The sequence below is a fragment of the Camelus bactrianus genome, chromosome 5 (assembly GCF_048773025.1).
Source record: "Camelus bactrianus isolate YW-2024 breed Bactrian camel chromosome 5, ASM4877302v1, whole genome shotgun sequence".
NCBI lineage: Eukaryota > Metazoa > Chordata > Mammalia > Artiodactyla > Camelidae > Camelus > Camelus bactrianus.
Genome location: NC_133543.1, coordinates 58,185,556 through 58,205,161, shown reverse-complemented (window position 1 = coordinate 58,205,161; position 19,606 = coordinate 58,185,556). Strand labels below are relative to the sequence as shown.

The window sequence follows — 19,606 nt, the reverse complement described above, 5'->3', positions numbered from 1 at the left end:
CTATAGGTAATGTAAAATGGTGTAACTACTACTAAAAATGGTTCCTCAGAAAATTAAAAATAAAATTACTGTATGACTCAGAAATTCCAGTTCTGGGCATATACACAAAAGAATTAAAAGCAAGGACTTGAAAAAATATATATATATACATATACCCATAATATATATATATACACACATACATATACATACACTCATATTCATAGCAGCATTATTCATAATAGCCAACAAGGAGAACCAACACAAGTGTCTATCAATGAATAAATGGATAAACAAAATGTGACGTATTTATATAAGCATATCTCAGAGATATCATGGATTTGGTTCCAGACCATCACAATTAAGCAAATATTGCAATAAAGCTAGTCACATGAATTTTTGGTTTCCCTGTGGATATAAAAGTTATTTTTACTGTAGTCTATTAAGCGTGCAACAGCATTATGTCTAAGAAAATGTGCATACCTTAATTTAAGAATACAAAAGAAAAAATTACAATAATAACATTCACGATCACTGATCATAGACAACCATTACAAACATAATAATAATGAAAAAGTTTTAAATATTGCAAGAATCACCAAAGTGAGAAAATGCTGTTGTAAAAACAGCACCAATAGCCTTCCAGGATGGCTGCAAACCTTTAAATTTGTGAAAAACGCAGTATCTGTGAAGCAAAATAAAGCAAAGTGCAATAAAACGAGGTATATCAGTAGAATGGATCATTATACAGCCTTCAAAAGGATGGAAATTCTGATGTATGCTACAACATGGATAAAATCTGAAGACGTCATGCTAAGTGAAATAAGACAGATACAAAAAGACAAATGTTGTATAATTCTACTTCGTAGAATATTATGTGAAGGACTTAGAGTAGTCAAATTTACAAAGACAGAAAATAGAAGAGGGTAGCCAAGATCTGTGGAGGGGAAGTGGAGTTAGTTTAATGGGTACAGAGTTTCAGTTTGGAAGATGAAAAAATTCTCAAGATAGAAGGTGGCTGTCTTAGTCCCTTTGGGCTGCTACAATTAAACACCATAGACTGGGTGGCTTATAAACAACAAGCATTGATTTCTCACAGTTCTGGAGGTTGGGAAGCCCCAGATAATGGCACTGGAAGATTCTGTGTCTGGTAAGGACCAACTTTCTAGTTCACAGATGGCCATCTCTCACTCTGTCCTCAGATGGCAGAAGGGGGGCAAGGGATCTCTCTGGAGTCTCTTTTGTAAGGGCACTAACTCCATTCATGACTAAATCACCCCTCAAAAGGCCTACCTTCTGATACCATCACCTTAGGGGTTAGGAGTTCAGTGTTTGAATGCTGGGAGGACACAAACATTTCAGACCACAGCAATGGTTTTATAACATGCAGGTGTTAAGTTTTTTATATTATTTTGTGCTCAGGTTCCATCTTTATAAAAGCTTTCCTAACCCACTGGAGAAAATGGTCACTTCAGTCTATCACTTGCATACTTATGCATACATATGTTATTGAACATGCATTGCACTGTGTTCACTTGTGTTGATTCTGTACAATCTTTGAGGGTGGGGACTATGTCAATTTCAACATTACAGTGTGACGTTATGGGCCACAAAAAACACTCAGATGTTTACTGGGCTTATCATTTTATAGTTAAGACTTAAGTCCTCCATTCTAGCCATTAAATACAGGTGGTTGTGCCCACAGTCTGCCACAGCCACCCTCATGTCAGGTCTGATTTTATTATATTTGCCCAAAGATAATCCAAATGATTTACAGATTGGAGTTCCCTATCTGTTCAGCAGTCAGCTAGAGAGAAAGACTGTACAAAGTTCAACATTCCCAAGAGAAAACCTCCAGGTTGTCCTAAAAAAAGACCCACCGGGCTGCTAATGGTGCTCTAGAGGCCTGGGGCATTATTAGATTCTATTCTTCCTGGTGTCAAGTTGTATGTTAGGAATAGGAATAAGCGGCAGCAGTGTAATTCTTTCAAAACACCACTGATGGGTTAGCCTGGCTGCAGAGAATTACTGCACCTGCCACCCACCTAATTTACTAGCCATTATCTACCTAATCACAGATGTTTCACAGTCAGAAGGCTTCAGTAGAATTTTTAAAAACTGTCATCCCTCCAGAATAGCAATGCTCACGTAGACCTTTACCCACATATCAGAGTGCCGATAATTAAATTCTACTTGTGTTAGGCATTCAGCAGGAGGGTTGGTTTCAATTACTGCTTATTCATTGTTACAGGAGAGGAGAAACAGCTAGCAGTGACTGAGGATCTACTGCCAGGTCCTGGTTCTCCTGCCTTGTGAACTCATTTAATTGGGGTGTGGCAATCTTTGCACACAGGTAGTAGTGACTAGAGCCAGCTAACACCGGCTCAGGAGTCGACCATCTGCGCCTCTCCCCAGCTCAGCCTTCAGAGACATCCATCCCCTTGGGAACTGAAATTGGCCAAGGGGGAGTATGCATGCGGTGTAAATCAGGGCCTTTGGCGGGGGGCGGGGGTGCATATATCGTGTGGTGTTTTTTTCCTTTTATTTTTCCACAAAAAAAAAATCCCATGGATCGCCTGGGTTTGGAACCAGTCCTAACTCTGCCCTTCCCTAGCTATGAAACCTCAGGCCCTTTACTTAATTTCTCTGTGCCTCAGTTTCTTCATCTATAAAACAGAGACAATAACATCTACTTCATGGAATTATCAGAATTAAGTGCAATAATCTGTGCAAAATGTTTACTATTATTATGCATCCTCTCTGACTCCTCCCCCTCCCCCAAATGACTCTGTGAGGGGGAAAAAGACTTGAGGACACGCTTGTATCCAAGAGATCATCACCTTCCTCCATGAGCAGGCTCAGGACATTTAAACCTCAAGACTTCCAATTTTGAGACTGATTTGATCTATGACACTATTTTATTAAAAGCCTTTATAAAAAAGGTTTGCCAATTTCCCATCAAAGGATAAAGAATATATGGGGGAAAATGCATAATTTTACAAAAATCCACAAAATAGAAACGAATGTATCAGTTTGTCTTTAAATGGATTTTGTGGCATATCCTCATTAAAATTAAGTCTACATATAAATATAAGAGAACGCTCAAATAACACACTAAGATTATTTTAGTGTCAAAAATACTAGAGATATTGATGTAAAGTGAAGGAAAAGGGGTCCTAATGGTTTGAGGTCCAGTTAGTGTCAAACTCATGCTACTCTATAATTAACAAAGAAATGGATGCAAAAAGCCTGACCTCGAGACTTCCTTTCTCAGCAGATCAAACTGTGATCTTAAACCTCAGAGTCTTTGCTTCCCCTGTGCAGGGAAGATAACTTCTGTGCCCAACTCACCTCATGGGACTTTGTGGGAATCAAGAAAGAAAAAATTACTTCAAAATATACACGCATGGGGGAGGGTATAGTTCAGTGGTAGAGTGTATGCTTAACATGCACGAGATTCTGGGTTCAATCCCCAATACCTCCATTAAAATAAATAAATAAACCTAATTACCTCTCACCCACACAAAAAAAACTTTTTTTTAATTAAAAAAAAGATTTAAAACGACACTGAAAACAACAGTAAAGGGACTTTTTTTTTTTTTTTAAGTGAAACCCTATAAGGGTTTTGATGACAGTGGACATTAGCAACAGAATTTGGAGACTGGAATACAGATGAAAGTAGAGAAATGATATCTGGTTAATTAGTGAGTCCTGTCACAAAGACAATGAGTGGAAGTTGAAGGAATTCAAAGGAAGGCCTAAAATGTCACACAATATCGAATTGTGATGGAAAAAGCAGCTACTTTCTCCTAAATTCCAAGCTAGGAAATGCCAGTGCTATCTACTACAGGGCTTTTAAAAGGTGGTGCCAGGAACATGTCACCAGGAAATTATTCCAAATGCAAATTCTTTTAAATTTAAATACAGCTGATTTACAGTATTATGTTAGTTTCAGGTATACAGCATAGTGATTCAGTATTTTTGCAGATTATATTCCATTATAAATTATTACAAGATAATGGGTATAATTCCCTGTGCTATGCAGTAAATCTTTGTTGCTTATGTATTTTATGCACAGTAGCTGGTATCTGTTAATCCCATACCCCTAATTTGTCTTTCCCCCTCTTCCCTCTCTTCTTTGGTAACCACAAGTTTATTTTCCATATCTGTGAATCTGTTTTGTTTATACATTCATTCATATTGTTTTTTAGATTCTACATATAAGTGATATGTAGTATTTCTTTCTGTCTGACATTTCACTAAGCATAATATTCTCTAGGTCCATCCACGTTGCTGCAAATGGCAATATTTCATTCCTTTTTATGACTGAGTAGTATTCCATTGTATATATGTATGTGTGTGTATATATATACACACCACATCTTCTTAATCCGATCGTCTGTTGATGGACACTTGAGTTGTTTCCACGTCTAGGCTATTGTAAACAGTGCTGCTATGAATATTAGGGTGCATGTATCCTTTTGGATTAGTGTTTTCCTTTTTTCCAGATATATACCCAGGAGTGGAATTTCCAAATGCAAATTTTTTAGCTCATCCAAACCAGCAAATCAAACACTCTGAGGCCCAGCACTTTGTGTTTTAACAAGACTGAAAATATGCAGCAGGTGTAGAGGGTTGCCAACGGGGCCCTGCTCTTCACAGAGAATAATAGTATAGTATTAGACGTAGATTCACTCCCAAGTAATAGACCTAAAGCCTCAGAAAAAAGGAATTAAAAATTTTCTCCTCAGAATTAAAAAAAAATAAGAATTTTAAGTGATAATTAATGTATATATTATTTAACATTTATTGAAATGGACTTTACATTACAAAATGGTTTTTAAAAACCTTAGAAAGCTCATGGAAAATTTTTACTACAAAAATAGTACCTCCACTTATGAATAAAGAAGAAAATAATGCAAAAATAAAAATAAAATTAAAAAAATAAAGCAAAAAGCTCTACTATGAACAACTCTGTTGTCTACTAATCCTTGGGATTGCAAAAATTTCTTGGATCCCAGATTCAGAAATAGAAAGAGATAACCCAGTCAATGCCTTTGACTAGACTGGAGGTCAGCAAACTTTTTACACAAAGGACCTGGCAGAAAACCTAGGCTTTGTGAGCCATACAATCTCATCATAGCTACTCCAGACTACCCCTGTACAGCAGTTCCCCCTTATCCGTGGTTTCAATTTCTGAGGTCAACCCTGACCTGAAAATATTAAGTGGAAAATTCCAGAAATAAACATAAGTTTTAAATTGCATGCTGTTTTGAGTAGCATGATGAAATCACCTGCCGTCCTGCTCCATCCTGCCCAGCTCGTAAATCATGCATTTGTCCAGCGTGCCCCACCCATTAGTCTACTTAGCCATCTGGGTTATTAGATCAACTGCTGCGGTATCTTGGTGCTTGTGTTCAAGTCACCATTACTTTACTTAATAATGGCTCCAAAGTGCAAGAGCAGTGATGCTGGCAATAAAGATCTACCAAAGAGAAGCTGTAAAGTCGTTAAGTCCTTCCTTTAAGTGAAAAGGCGAGAGTTCTTGACTTAGGAAGGAAGGAAAAAATTGTAAGCTGAGGTTGTTAAGATCTACAGTAAAAACAAACCATCTATCTGTGAAAGTGTAAAGAAAGAAAAAGAAATTTGTGCTAGTTTTGCTATCGCATCTCAAACTGCAAAAGTTAAGGCCACAGTGCATGATAAGTACTTAGTTAAGATGGAAAAGGCATTAAATTTGTACAGTAAGATATTTTGAGAGAGAGAGACCACATTCACATGACTTTCATTACAGTATATTGTTATCATTGTTCTATTTTATTATAAATTATTGTTAATCTCTTTGCCTAATTTATAAATTAAACTTTATCATAGGTATGTATGTATAGGGAAAAACATAGTATATATTAGAACAGTTCAGTGTTATCCACAGTTTCAGGCATCCACTGAGAGTCTTGAAACACATCCCCCATGGATAAAGGGGGGCTACTGTAGTGGAAAAGAAGCCATAGACAAAATGCACATGAACGAGCATAGGTATGTTCTAATAAAACTTTATTTACAAAGCAAGACTGTAGGCCAGATTTGCCTTGTGGGCTATAACTTGCTGACTCTTGAACCAGAACTCACCATCCAAAGAGTACAATAATGAAAGATTAGGAAGAATTCTTGGGACCAGATATTGGAGGATACTTTCAAAGATTATAGATTACTAAAGAGCTTTCCATGACAGGTCTGTTTATTTGTGTTACAGATGGCAAAGCATTTACAAAGGAGATTCTGAATTTATTGGCTTCTTGCCACCTTCAGATTTCTCCATCTTCTCTAACATATAATAGAAGGTACTTTATGCTTAGAAATACACAAACTGAAAAGTACTAACAAAAGGGTAGAGAAGATTTGTTTTGATCAGAGAAGACTTTTACCTATGATACCAATTTTATTAAAAGCCCCTTGTGACAAAGATTTGCTAATTTCCACCTGAAGGATAACATTCTAAGTAGTCCAAGAGTATTTTAAGAAAATGAATAAATGTTTTAAAGAAGGTAAAATGTAAACTGACTCTTTTTGCAAGTTTAGTTAACTTTGTAAAACTTAAGAAGGTGAAATGAAGCATGAAAACGGGTAAAATTTGTTTAGTTCAAAAATGAGTGATGAGACAAAAGTCTATACAAGAACTCTTAACCACCCACCATTCTCCCTACACACCCCTCCTACATAGTCTGACCTTCTTATCTTTGCCAGAGTATACTCGATGTAGTATAAATTTTGGTATTTCTTCACCGTTCTTTTTCTTTTAAATGTTTTATTCTTGAATAATTTTAGGTTTTCAGAGAGAGTTCCTATATACCTTCCATCCAGGACTTCCTCCAGTTTTCAGAAACTGACAAAACAAGAGATTTTAAAGCTTAACAATTTATAGTGCCAGTTGAAAAAAAAAATTAGACATTTGAAAATAAATTCAAATGCCAAATTTGTAGCTACTGTTTAAATAAACTATATAGTACTTTCAAATTTAGTTTTCTAAGCATGAAAATTTAGTCAGCAAATCACCCTTCAGTTCTCAGCTTGTGTCACCTCGAAATAGGCATATGCCCTGTCATTTTTCTGCACAATATTCTTTGCATTTCCTTCACAGCATTTATCTCACACAATAGTTAACAGTATTTGTGTACTGGCTTATTGTCCATCCCCAGAGACTTCACCTGTCACATTTCCTTCTCCCCCTGTTATAATCTCTGTGCCCAGAATAGTGCCTGGTGCACACTGAGCAGAGATACTCAACAGACTTTGCTGGATGGATGAATGAATGAATGAACGAGAGCATGAATGAGCAAACACTTTAACTATGGCAGTATGGCAGGGGTGATATAAGGCACATGATAAAAGACACATCTATTTAAATTGCCACTGTTCCTTTACCACCAGCCATACACAGTTGAAGTTTTAGAGATCCTATGTGTTAGTCTATCATCTTTGTAATCACTTCTTACTGAGGCAAAGTTTAGAACTAAACTATTTGGAAAAAACAAAAATATGGATTCCAACCGTATCGTGGTTTCGAAGACATTCTAGAAAAGCTTAAAAGACTAAAGGGGAGTGATGCAGCTCTCCTATTCCCCTCAACTACCTACCCCTCAGCTTCAAGTTCAAGGAATTACATGGGTTGTAGGAAAAAGAAAGGAAGGATAGACAGAAGGCTGGAAGGAAAGAAGGAGGGAAGGAAGGAAAGCAGGAGGGAAGGAAGGAAGGAGAAACTACCTATTCCTATGTTCTCTATGAACGTTTACAGTTCTCCCGACGTCAAATATTACAAAATATGTCCAAAAGTCAAAGTACTTGATCCCTTGACCAAACCAAGGGAAAAGGAAGTCACTCCAAGATAAACATCCATAAAAAAATATCCTTTTATCAGATAGAAAGAAGAAGGACAAAAGTGCTGGGGCACTGTCAGGCTCTCTGCTTCATTTAGATCATTTCTCTTTCTTCTGCTTCTGGGCCTGTGCTGTGATGAATGGTCACTAATAAATGCACTCAATGCAGCACAAATTGGTCCACCATCCAAAGAGTACAATAATCCCACTGTCACTTCTGAAACATCTCCCGCCTATGATGTCATGAGCTGCAAATAACTCAAATTATCTGATGAACTAAAGACTTAATAGACTAAATCTCACTGCCAAGAAACATATTGACATTAATACTAAAAAATGGAGTTGCGGGAAAAATTCATTTTAGACCACATACATAAATTTTAAAAGACCAAAAATAACGACATTAATAAAAGGTAAATAAAACTCTACATTTTTTCTCTATGTAAAAATAGAACAATTAGTAGTAGTAATGCTGAGATTATTCATTTTAAACTATTTTACTTACTTAAAGGATAAAGCAGATAAATTTGTGATGTTATTTTGAACCAATATTTTCAGTGTAAGAGAAAAAGAGATATATAAATATAAAATCAAATAATATTAAAACACCATAAAGTTAACTTGGAAAAATCAACATGAACTCATAATTATAAAATCAAATAATATTAAAACACCATAAAGTTAACTTGGAAAAATCAACACAAACTCATAAATGTATTTCTGACTCTTTTCTCTGAAACAGCCTGGAAACCCTGACAACTGATAAGAATGAGCACCCTTATTGCCCAGATTGTAGTTTCTAAATTCCATTTTCTACTAAAAGGAACCAGAGCTCCTTATAATGACTGACTCTTAGATTGAACTGTGAAATGAATGAGAGGAGCCTGAAGTATCCTGTTGTGCCAAAAAACTAATGGGACGTGGGTGCTTCTGGGATCTTCTGCAACTTGATCTGGGTGCTGATTATATGGAAATTGTTCAGTTTGTGAAAATTCACTGTGATTCACTTGTGATAGCTTCTCTTTTCTGTATGTATATACAGGAACCAATCTGAAGGGGCTCTCAAGGAACAAAGAGCACCCAGAAAAAAAAGTCACTATAACTAGTCAACACAGAACAAATATTTTTAAAATTCATGAATTTACAATGATCCTCAAGAAAAAAGGGAATTCTTCCCCTAAAAATACAAAGAAATATCTTTGATCATCTTTTGAAGAAAGCTCAAGTAAAATGGTATCAGCATAGTCCATTCTCATTGAATATTCTCTCCATTTTTACTACCTGAGGGAAGAGTCTTATGACCCTCGTGATGGGTAAAAGGGAGCAGACGTCAGCTTTCTAGCCATGCCAGGGCTGAACACTCTTCTTCCAGTTTCTCCCTGTGTTATATTTGCTGACTGGTGGCCTGATTTACTGGGTTTACCCTTTTCACCACATTTCAACTTGTTTTATACGTCAATAATAGCTTTCAAGGCCCTTTGGTTCGATTTTTTTGGTCCTGGTTGTCCTTTCCTCAGGGAGTTAAGGGACATGGAACGTGGAGCTGAGAACAGGAATGCCAAGAAAAAGAGATAAAGAGGCTTTCTGAAAGCACTTCTGAGTGTACATGCACACACACTAATTCCTATGACAAAAGAGGGATGAAGTAAACACATTCCATTAAGGAAATGACATGTTGGTTACCTGCTTTTTCCCTTTTAAGAAGAGTTTAATTTCTTTCTCATATAGTCAAGTCACAACTCAGCAGATGTGTGGAAACAAATTTCCAGTTACTTTATTTCTATGAACTTAAACCTGATAGTCAAAGAGATGCATATACATTTCATCTTTACGTGCGGTCAAGTATCAAGAGATCCCAGGCAATACTGACCTAGGAGATTCCACGAGATAGAGCAAAAGTAATGCAGCCAGAGCACAGTAAACTATTAGAAATAAACATCGAACCCAGCCAACCTTCTTTCTTGTTTGCTTCAACATTAAAAATGAATATCCTGAGGCCCAAGATCTGCGTAACAGGCACTATGCGTTTGAAAAATGGGTTGTTGGGATAAGAACCACTGTTTTAGGATCAAGTCAGCTTCCCTGCTATCTGTAAACTATGATCAAACAATTAATATTTGAGTTTAACTATGATCAAACAATTAACATTTGAGTTTAGCAGACAGAAAAGTGCTATCCTCGTAAGGACCCCATGATTTTAAATGCTTTTCGTGGTTAAAGTTCTTTATTACCATATAAAAGTTGGATTCAATATCAAATGAACAGGAACATTCCTGAAAGTAGTGCAGTTCCCCAATAATACATAGTGATCAAACATGGGGAAAGGGTTTTGTTATTAACTACAACTCACTGTTCTTGAAGGTATATCTGATTTTGATGGTGAGATTTCTCAATGTCAAAAGTTCTACACCTGTAGATGGCACAGCACATAGATCACTGAATCACTGTGGTGTCCAGAATGAGTAAGAAGCCGGAAGATGGACTCTAAATGTCTACAGGTATCATTCAAAAAGAAGCCGACTCAATTAATCACTTTTACCTCCCTGGACGGAAACAGACTGATCAGGGAACGGAACCCTTAGGCTATGACGTATCAGACTCTGAGATGATAATCTCAAGGGCTGGAAAAAATGATTCATACTTTATCAATATGTAAATGAGATTTCCAAACTAAGAACAATGGACCATCTGGTTTTGGATAAGTTTTCCTTCCTCATAGACAAGCCAGACAGGTGTCAGCTTAACCTCAGAAAGCCATCATTCTCAAAGTACATAAATTTTATATGTAATAATAAAATGCCAAAAGGGAAAAAAGACTAAAAGACAATTATGTGGAAACTACAGGGAAGTGATTTCATGTAAGTAGAGAAGAAATTGATGCTCAAAGCAGGAATCTTGACCTCAAAAGCCTGCAGGTGCCAGGCAAGTGACATAAATCCATAAGGCTGGTTGGGTTAAGTACTTAGGTAGTGGTAAAGACTACCAAACTTCAGTCCTTGAAATATTAAGAAGATCAGACCAGATTTTTAATCTTCCAAGAGAGGCCAAGTATCTGATTTTTTTATGTGAAATTTCTAGATTGTCCAATGTTGGCAATTAACTCCATTTTAAAAAAAGAAAACTTTTACAGGTTAAAAAAAATTATAGTCTAAAACTTGGCCTGTAGGCCACCAGTTTGCAAGCTGTGCTTTAAAATGTAACTTTAAATACTGTATAGCACAGGGAAATATATACAAGATCTTATGGTAGCTCATGGAGAAAAAAAGGTGACAATGAATATATATATGTTCATGTATAACTGAAAAATTGTGCTCTACACTGCAATTCGATACAACATTGTAAAATGATTATAAATCAATAAAAAATGTTTAAAAAATGTGAAAAAAGTAACTTTAAATAGTGCAGTAATAAACAAAGTTTCTGACACAATAATTATACTAAATAACTGAGCCTTGGTTTCTGTTCTCCAGGAAGGAGCAGTCTGTGCAAGGAAAGGGTAGAAGTGGTATCAAGAACATCTGTGAGCATTTCCCAAATTACAGATGTTGCAACTATCACCACTACCATCACCACCACCACTGCTGCTGCCCCTGTGCCTCAGAGAAAACGAGTCTGAGCAGAGGACACATGTTGCAAAAGATCCGCAAGAGCTCTAATGGTACACCCTCGCACGCTGGGCGTCACTGATCTTAACAAAGCAGAAAGCTTTGTATAACTGGGAGGGATGTGTCCAAATTGTGAAGACTCAACTCACTGGGCCTAAGATGTCAAATGGCATATGTGAGGTGGCTCTGAAAATAATAAATGCAAATAACAAAGATGCCAAGGAGCCCAGAGTGAACATTGCTGGTGTCATATTAGTTATTTCAGTCTCATGTGCAAAAAGAATACAGTCAGTTGTCAACCTGTTCACTATGGAAGATCATAAAAATGGGATGTGTTTGCAAGAATGTGTGTATGCAGGCACTTGTGGGTCTGTGTACAAGTGCATATATGACGAAAGCAGGAATAGCTCTTTGGCCACTTGCAGGCTTAGCTCTGCAGGCTCATTACTCGAAAAGGGAAGGGCAGTGTCTTATTTTCACATGATGCCAGACTGCAGACAGAAAAAGATTAAATAACGTGGCATGTTTTTCTACTTCCTATCCTTAAAAAAATTACTGCAGAACTTTTAATAAGATGGCTAAACATAACCAGAATTACCACATCTTATTTTTGGATCTGATATATACATAAAAAATAGAAAGAAACACGTGCCTATGATGTAGTAATATCTCACTAATATTTTGCTATCATTAAGCACTGCCTAATCTTACCCTGCTTTTGACTTTAAGCTTGCATTCTCCTAACTCACCTTGTAACTGGGAGTCAAAGTCTTCTGGGCTGGCTTTAAGGTAAAAGCTGTTCAAGAGGTTTGTCCTCAGGTGCCTGCAGCTTTTTTCCTGGGAACTTGGTCTGTCTACTGAGCCTGCTGGGGTTATCTGGTAAATTACAGGAGTGGCTCCTTGATTTCCTTCTCTTGCTCTTCTGCAGAAAGGGGCAGAAGCTGAAAAAGAAAGAGTACAGTCATATACTACATCTCCACTGACCTTTCATGAGCCTCTGTGGCCAACAGAAAATTCCTTCCAGTTTATCTTTTGAGGAGAAAGTTCACAAGGGATGGCATCTCAGCCATTTACCACCTTTGCTCAATCCTATGCCATCTCAAAGATTTAACCCTTGAGCTCCTTACCAATCAGTAAAGTTTACATCTTCCCTAGAGTTGGGAGTAAGTAAACTCTCAATTTATAAACAAATATTTCCTAAAAGGACACAAAGCATGTCTTCCAGAAACACATTTAAACCTTCAATTAATTAAATGTAAACTTCAGTTTTTAAGAACAGTCACTATGAGGTGGTTCCCTCACATATGCACATCAATGTACAATCCCAATACCCCGATAGAGACTGATCACTAGCTTCTAGGTTGCCTTAACGCAGTAGAGGCAGACTTCTCTCGTTACTGCCAAACTCCTAGAACAATCCTCAAGCAGAAAGAGCCGATTATACTGACAAAGCATAGTGTTCAACTTGACATAATTCCTCAGAAGGCAAAGAAACAATACTTTATGAGAAGATAAAACATGTTCACTTTAAGTTTAAAATGGAGGACCATACATCTCAGAAATGTTCTCCTAGGGCAGTCTACCCAAGCAATAGAAATAAAAGCAAGAATAAACAAATGGGACCTAATGAAACTTACAAGCTTCTGCCCAGGTTTGATTATTTTTCAAGCCTAGTCTTTCATTCTTAGTTTTTTTTTTTCTTTTTACTTATTGAAAAGAAAAAAAAAAAAAGAAAATGCACAAACAGGTATTCTGAAAAGTTATGATTTAATAAAAGTGCAAAAACAGGTCTGTCCACCCAGTTTCTTATGCTGTGATACACTTTAAATACCATTTTTCTGCAAAAAAGTGTTTGTTCTAAATGCCTCTTCACCTCTACAAAAATTTAAAAAGGGATTTAAAATTTTCTACTGTGTTGTAAGACAATTCTGTGCATATTATAATTCCTAGATAAAATTGAATTGATGACTATGATGGTGGCATAGAAGAACTAGGGTTAGGGTTCATCAATATTATTTTTTGTATGCTCAGCATTATGTTTATTTTCTGCAAATACTATTCAATCTATGCTCTTTAATCCCAGATAATAATAGGCAGACTGAATATGAATCATCAGCTATAGAAATTCCCCTACCCACCTTTTCCTTGCTTTTCCCTCTGATGGGCTCTGCCAAGCTTAGGAGAGGGAGAGAACACTGAAAGAATATGGTAAAGAAGCCCCCTGTGCTATACTGCAGTTCTTTTTGCCCACTCCATCCCCATTCCTCTTCCCTTGTCTTATTCTCCGTAACTTCTTACCATCCTATAGTAGCAAATGGGAAGGTAAGGGAGAAGAGAAGACCACGGGGTAACATCAAGGTTTTCTCTCTGTCTCTGTCCCCCTAGTCCAGCAGCAGAGGTGAGGGAGAACGGGAGGGGTGCATCTTGCTAACCACACCTAAGGAATGCCCCCGCCCTTCTGCATCATACACACTGCTGGTGTGTCCTGTCTCCAGCCTGTGTAATCATACCTTGGCTCGAGGATCATTTTCCACTTCACTCGTCTCTTTCCCCACAATCTTTGCTTACATCCTTCAAAATCCAGCTCAAAAGTACAATTTCCAACTCTTTCATCAATCTTCCCAGCTAGAAGGAAGCAGCTTCTCATCAACACCTGGTACTTTGGTCAATTCAACTGATGTGAGGCTGTTCTGGTCCTCCCTCATGTTCTGACACCTCTTATCTCCCCTACCAGACTGCGTTGACTCTGGGAAGCTACGACCAGACCTTAGTTCGCTGCACACAGTAAGTGTGAGAATTAAAAAGTGAATTTTGTAAGGTTTCTACTTATACATACTTTGTAAAAGAGCTTGTTCTGAGACTATAATTAATGTTCATATGGACATTTTGTACAATTTTTAAAAGGACAACAACCATGATAAAGTATAATGCCTTCTATAACCTTCGGGGGGATTACTGCTCTGCATTAAAAATGACCAATCAATCAATACATGGTTCAGATATAATCAATCATCTCTCATAGTTACTGAAGCCAGAAATATTAGGAATATTTGTTTTAATTAAGTTTCAAAAACTTGGTTAGGACAGTAAGATTTATATGGTCACGTTCAAATTCCAAATTTCCAGGTGACTCAGTTTTATTCAAAAACTAGGAAGTCAACCAAGTGGCAACAAAACTTTATTTTAATTAGAAACTGTACAAGGTCTTGTTTTACCTTGCAGATCAACTGCGTGTGGGGCTGAAGTCCAAAAGTGCTAAATTAATAAAGTTCAAGTCTGATTACTCCTTCTGACAACCCACATTGAAGATTAATCCTTAAAGCTCTCATTAAAAAATAAACTCAGAGAAGGGAAGAGGTAGTTTCTTTCTAAAACCATAACCAAAATTGACACTTTAAAAGAAAACATATCTGAATTTTTACCCACACACACAAAAGGAATCACGTTCTAATTTAATGATATCCTCTGCAGCCCAAAAAGACTTCTGACACCCACCTTCAGAACTATTCATAAATCAAAAGTTGGAAAGGTTGGAAAGGTTGATTTGAACAAAGTCTCCTACACTAGCCAGTACTTGAGGGAGTCTGCAAAATCTCACCAGGGGAGTTTAGTGATTTGGCAAAGGTTCCTTCCGAATGGCTCACTCAGGAAGCAAATGATCCATTATCTTTGCAAAAAAATTTTTCCTATGAATCGTGTGACTAATCCTCCCACAGCCTGAATTTTTCCCACTAGACACAACGTTCTTGTCCAGCACACTCCCCACACATTCCACTCATGTCTTATTCAAGCCCCTCAGGGCAAAGGATGTATTCTATTCTACCAGAGACAAGACTGTCCCGTGTAGCACTAAGTTAATGCAGAGAATGCACAGTGGAGGCCAGATAAAGCAAGCTCCATCATTCTGTAAAATACGGAAGAAAAGATCCTTAAAATAGTAAAGACGTTAAAGACAACCAGAATAACCAGCAGAGTATATTTACATAAAGTTAGCGTCGATATAGCAAAGTGCATTTCACAACAAAAATAAGAAATGAGACACTTCTATTTCCTGTACAGAATGTAGCCCATGGTTTTGATCAAAGCCCACATCACTTCCACAAAAGACAGTTTTGTCTTAATTTGGGGTTAAACAGCCTAAATTGCCTTCCAAGAAAACTGTAGCCCAAGACATGGCATATGATCTTTCCTCATTATCTTGCTTACTTTGTCTACTGTCTCCGCTAAATACCTTAGCTGGTAAAGAGATAATTATTTTGCTTTTCTCAGTGGCTACAATGTTTCCACAAAAAATTGATTTTTCTCTTCCTATCTGTGATAATCTTAAGTACACTGAGAGTTTCGACACTGTGTCTAAATCCCTGGAGAAAGACTGAGAAAAGGGGTTCCAAGGAAAATCTCCACTGTTGGCATAGTAATAAAAGGGAAAACAAAATGAAGAGGTTCTAAGGAAGGGATAGATTTAAGGAAACAAGCTAAGTTTTGGATAAATTAAAAGAAGACTGTAGAGTTTGCTGATGTCTCAGGTCACTGCTGAGAGACTCCAACATATTCTAAATGGAAATACGAAAATATGACTCACGGAACCGTTTCAGGAAGTTCTCTGACTAATGCCAAAAGTGGTTATTGATTGGGAGAAAACTTCAGGGAAAACTTAACCTATTAAACAAAAATATGTTTAAGAAATGCATGAATCCTGTCAGAATATTCATGTGAGAAAAAGCCAGGGAATTTGGAGATTTATGAAAGCCTCAGATCAGACTTCCTTCATGAATTCTGATGATCATACTATATTTACTTGATAGAGCAGGAGGAAAAGTAAGGAAATACTATCATCAAAGCTTACCAATCTATATTTAAATCTGTAAAAGAGTTATGAAAAAACTATTTTAATTCAATTACATCAGCTTAATGTTACCATTAATTTATATTGAAAGTGACTTACTAGCTTTGTGACCTTGTGCAAATTACTTTATTTCTCTGTGCCTCAGGTTCCTCATGTGTAAAAATGCAGCTCTTTCTCGGAGGATGAAGCAAGTTAATGTATGCAGTGTTCAGAACAGACCCAGCATACAGGAAGCGCTCAGATGCTAATGCTGTTGCTGCTCCCCTGAGTCGCATCTCCCCAGCTAGCTTTACCTGATACTCCTCCTCTGCCCTTGCCTTCTCCTTCTGGGCTCCCCTGCGTGGTCCTGACTCATTCCGAGGACTTCAACCTATCATTTGCTAGAGACTGCTGAGTCTCTCTCCAATGCTGGCATCTTTTCCAGGCTGCATTTCCAACTGTCTAGTGGATATTTCCATTGGAATATATCATGAGCACCTGAAACTCAGTGGGTCTAAAAATCAAGCCCATAATCTTTCTACCCTTTCCCCTTTCCTCTCCTTGTCCTCTGTTTTAGTTAATGACATCACTATCTACCCTTAAACCCAGCTAGAAATGAGTTACTTTTCGTTTCTTGTTTTTAATAGACTTTATTCTTTTAGAGCAGTTTCAGGTTCACAACAGAATTGAGCAGAAAATACAGAGAGTTCCCACATAGCCCTCCCCACTCACACATATATACTCCCCTTCCCTCAACATCCCTCATCAGTGTGGCATATTTGGTACAATTGATGAACCAACATGGGCACTTTATTACCAACCAAAGTCCATAGTTTACATAAGAGTTCACTCGAAATGGCAGGTACTTTTAACTATTTTATGTGCAACTCTCCCATTTAACTCACCCCAGGTCCTCTGACATCTGTCTCCTTTTTTTTTTTTTCCCAGAAGGTATGTTGTCTTTTTTTTTTTAATGGCTGTACTACTGGGGATTGGATCCAGGACCTTGTGCATGCTAAGCACATGCTCTACCACTGGGCTATTACCCTCCCCTATCACTTCTATCTCTAAATGTCTTTAATAGACATGGCTCTCTTTTTGCCATCTCAGCTATCTCTACCCTAGATTATTTATATCTGCCTCTTGGTTTCTCCGCTTCGAATCATTCTCTTCTCCAAGCCATCTTTCATTGCCATCAGAGCCATCTTTCTTAAAACATACACTGGATCACAGTATTCTCTACTGCTTGGGGGAAAGGGGTCTATAGACCTGCAGGCAAGCTTCAGAGTACCTGGAAACCCTCTGAAATTGGATACAAAAATTTGTGAGCCCTTGATCAAAAAAGAGTCATTGTCTGAGAAGACAATTTTTAAACTGCTAAGCAGGGTGCAATCTGTAATCTTAAATTGCATGTTAGTCACTCTCCTCATGTTCCACCCTGCTTTAGGTACACTGAACATCATATTTTCCTCTAAACGTGCACATCGAATGCCATTTCGCCTCTCTGAGCCTTTACATATGCTGTTCCCTCTACCTGTGATGCTCTTCTCTGCCTGCTGAGCACTTGAGCATTCTTTAAGTCCTGGCTCAGGCCTCAAATGTCACCTCTGTAATGCCCTGCCTAAGTGCAAAAAAATGCATTCACAACAAAAGAGACGCTAAGTGGATTTCTGGTGTCTGTTTATCATATCCTGATCTGAAATTTCTTAAATTCAAAGCTTCATACTATACAAAATAAACAGCCTAAAATATTTAGACACATAATGTGTTTCCTTAAGTCTAGGGAATCCTTACCTGTGTCCTTGGATTTTAATAAGATCAAGAGTAAAGACCCTGGAACCTAAGTGCCTAGGTTCAAATCCTGGCTCAGCCATTTACCAGTAGTGGGACCCAGGTTACATAGCTTCGCAATGCCTCAGTTTCATAATCTGTCAAGATAGAGAGAGTGACAGTATCCACCCTTCAGGATTATTCTGAAGAGTAAATGAGTTTATATGTAGAGTACTTAAAACTATGTAAGTGTTTGTTGTTATTATAATTACTTGTTAAAATCAATGGCCAGGACAAGAGGTTTCCACAGATAATCAGAGAGCAAAACTAACTGACCTTACCACATAACCCTCAAGCTTTAGCCAACTGATTTACTTAGCCAGGGAATACAAAAAGGGTCCCTTTTCACCAATGTTTTTATCAACTGAAAAGTGTTTCAAGTCTACCTGATAAAATTCAGATGCTTCTCCTTTGGCTTCCCGTAGCTAAAAATATCACCTCAGAATATTTCCAAGGCGCAGCACAGGTAGACTAATTACTTCACACACACACACACACAAAGAAACCCAGAGCTGCTCTTTACTGGGCAGTGAATCAATGGGCCCCCTCATTGCTTACAAAGTGCCCAATATGAAGGGAAAATGCCAAGTAGGAAATTGAGGAGAAAGATAAAGGAGCTTAATGACTCAGCTTTCAAACAAACCAGCTTGCTTGCTAGAGAAATGGAATATTAGGCATTTTAGCACCACCCCCACTTTGGTAAAAAAAAAAAAAAGTGAAATGTAGATCCTAACATCACTGAACCTGGGGAGGAATCAAAATAAGTGATGTAGTGATGTAGCTGACTTTCATCTGAGTGATAGGACTGCGCGATATATTTGGCACTGCCTCTGTGCAAAATTTCCAGCCAAAGAAAAGCCATTTGACCCAGACCACACAAACTGCAGTTGTGTAACAGTATTTTTTGTTCCCCAGAAAAGAAATCCAAAAGGATCACTTTACTCTTTATGAATAATAATACTTAATAATCAGGCCTAAGGTAAAACACTTGAGTTAATATTTGAAACTAAGGAAAGAGAGAATAAAGCCCAAATTCCTTATCCTAGCATTAAAAGTCCTCCATGATCTAACTCCAACTAACTTTCCAACTTTATCTTCCATGGCAGGCTTCTTGAAATCATCAACCAAATACAATTCCTTATAGTTTCTCCAAACACACCCACTCTCTGCCCACCCTTTGTTTCCTCTAACTACAATAGTCTTCCCCTTACTTCCCCAAAGTCTAAATTCCATCCTTCCCTTAAACCTTGCATGGATGATGTGGCATCATTTCCTATGGCTTAGCTAGAAGTAATTCTCCAGGTTTTCAACTTTCATAATCCTTGCCCAGCACCTCTTGGACTTCCCTCAGTTTACGCTGACCAGCATTTCCTCAGAATGGAGGCTCTCTGAGGGCAACATCCATACCTACTCCATGTCTCTAAGCCCAACTGCACCGTGGCACATCTGCACATGGCAGTGCTCATGCTTTTTGCCAAAGTATGCAAGAGATA

At 37.6% G+C, this 19,606-nt stretch overlaps 1 protein-coding gene across 8 annotated transcripts in view; it reads right to left on the bottom strand.

The window, feature by feature from the left end:
* Positions 1–19,606, bottom strand: part of OSBPL6 (oxysterol binding protein like 6) — a 186,657-nt gene that overhangs the window by 94,202 nt on the left and 72,849 nt on the right. For all 8 annotated transcript variants that reach the window (XM_074363954.1, XM_074363956.1, XM_074363949.1 and 5 more), the window contains exon 2: positions 12,208–12,399. The gene's annotated coding sequence lies outside the window, so the exon portion shown is untranslated. The remainder of the gene's footprint in view (positions 1–12,207; positions 12,400–19,606) is intronic.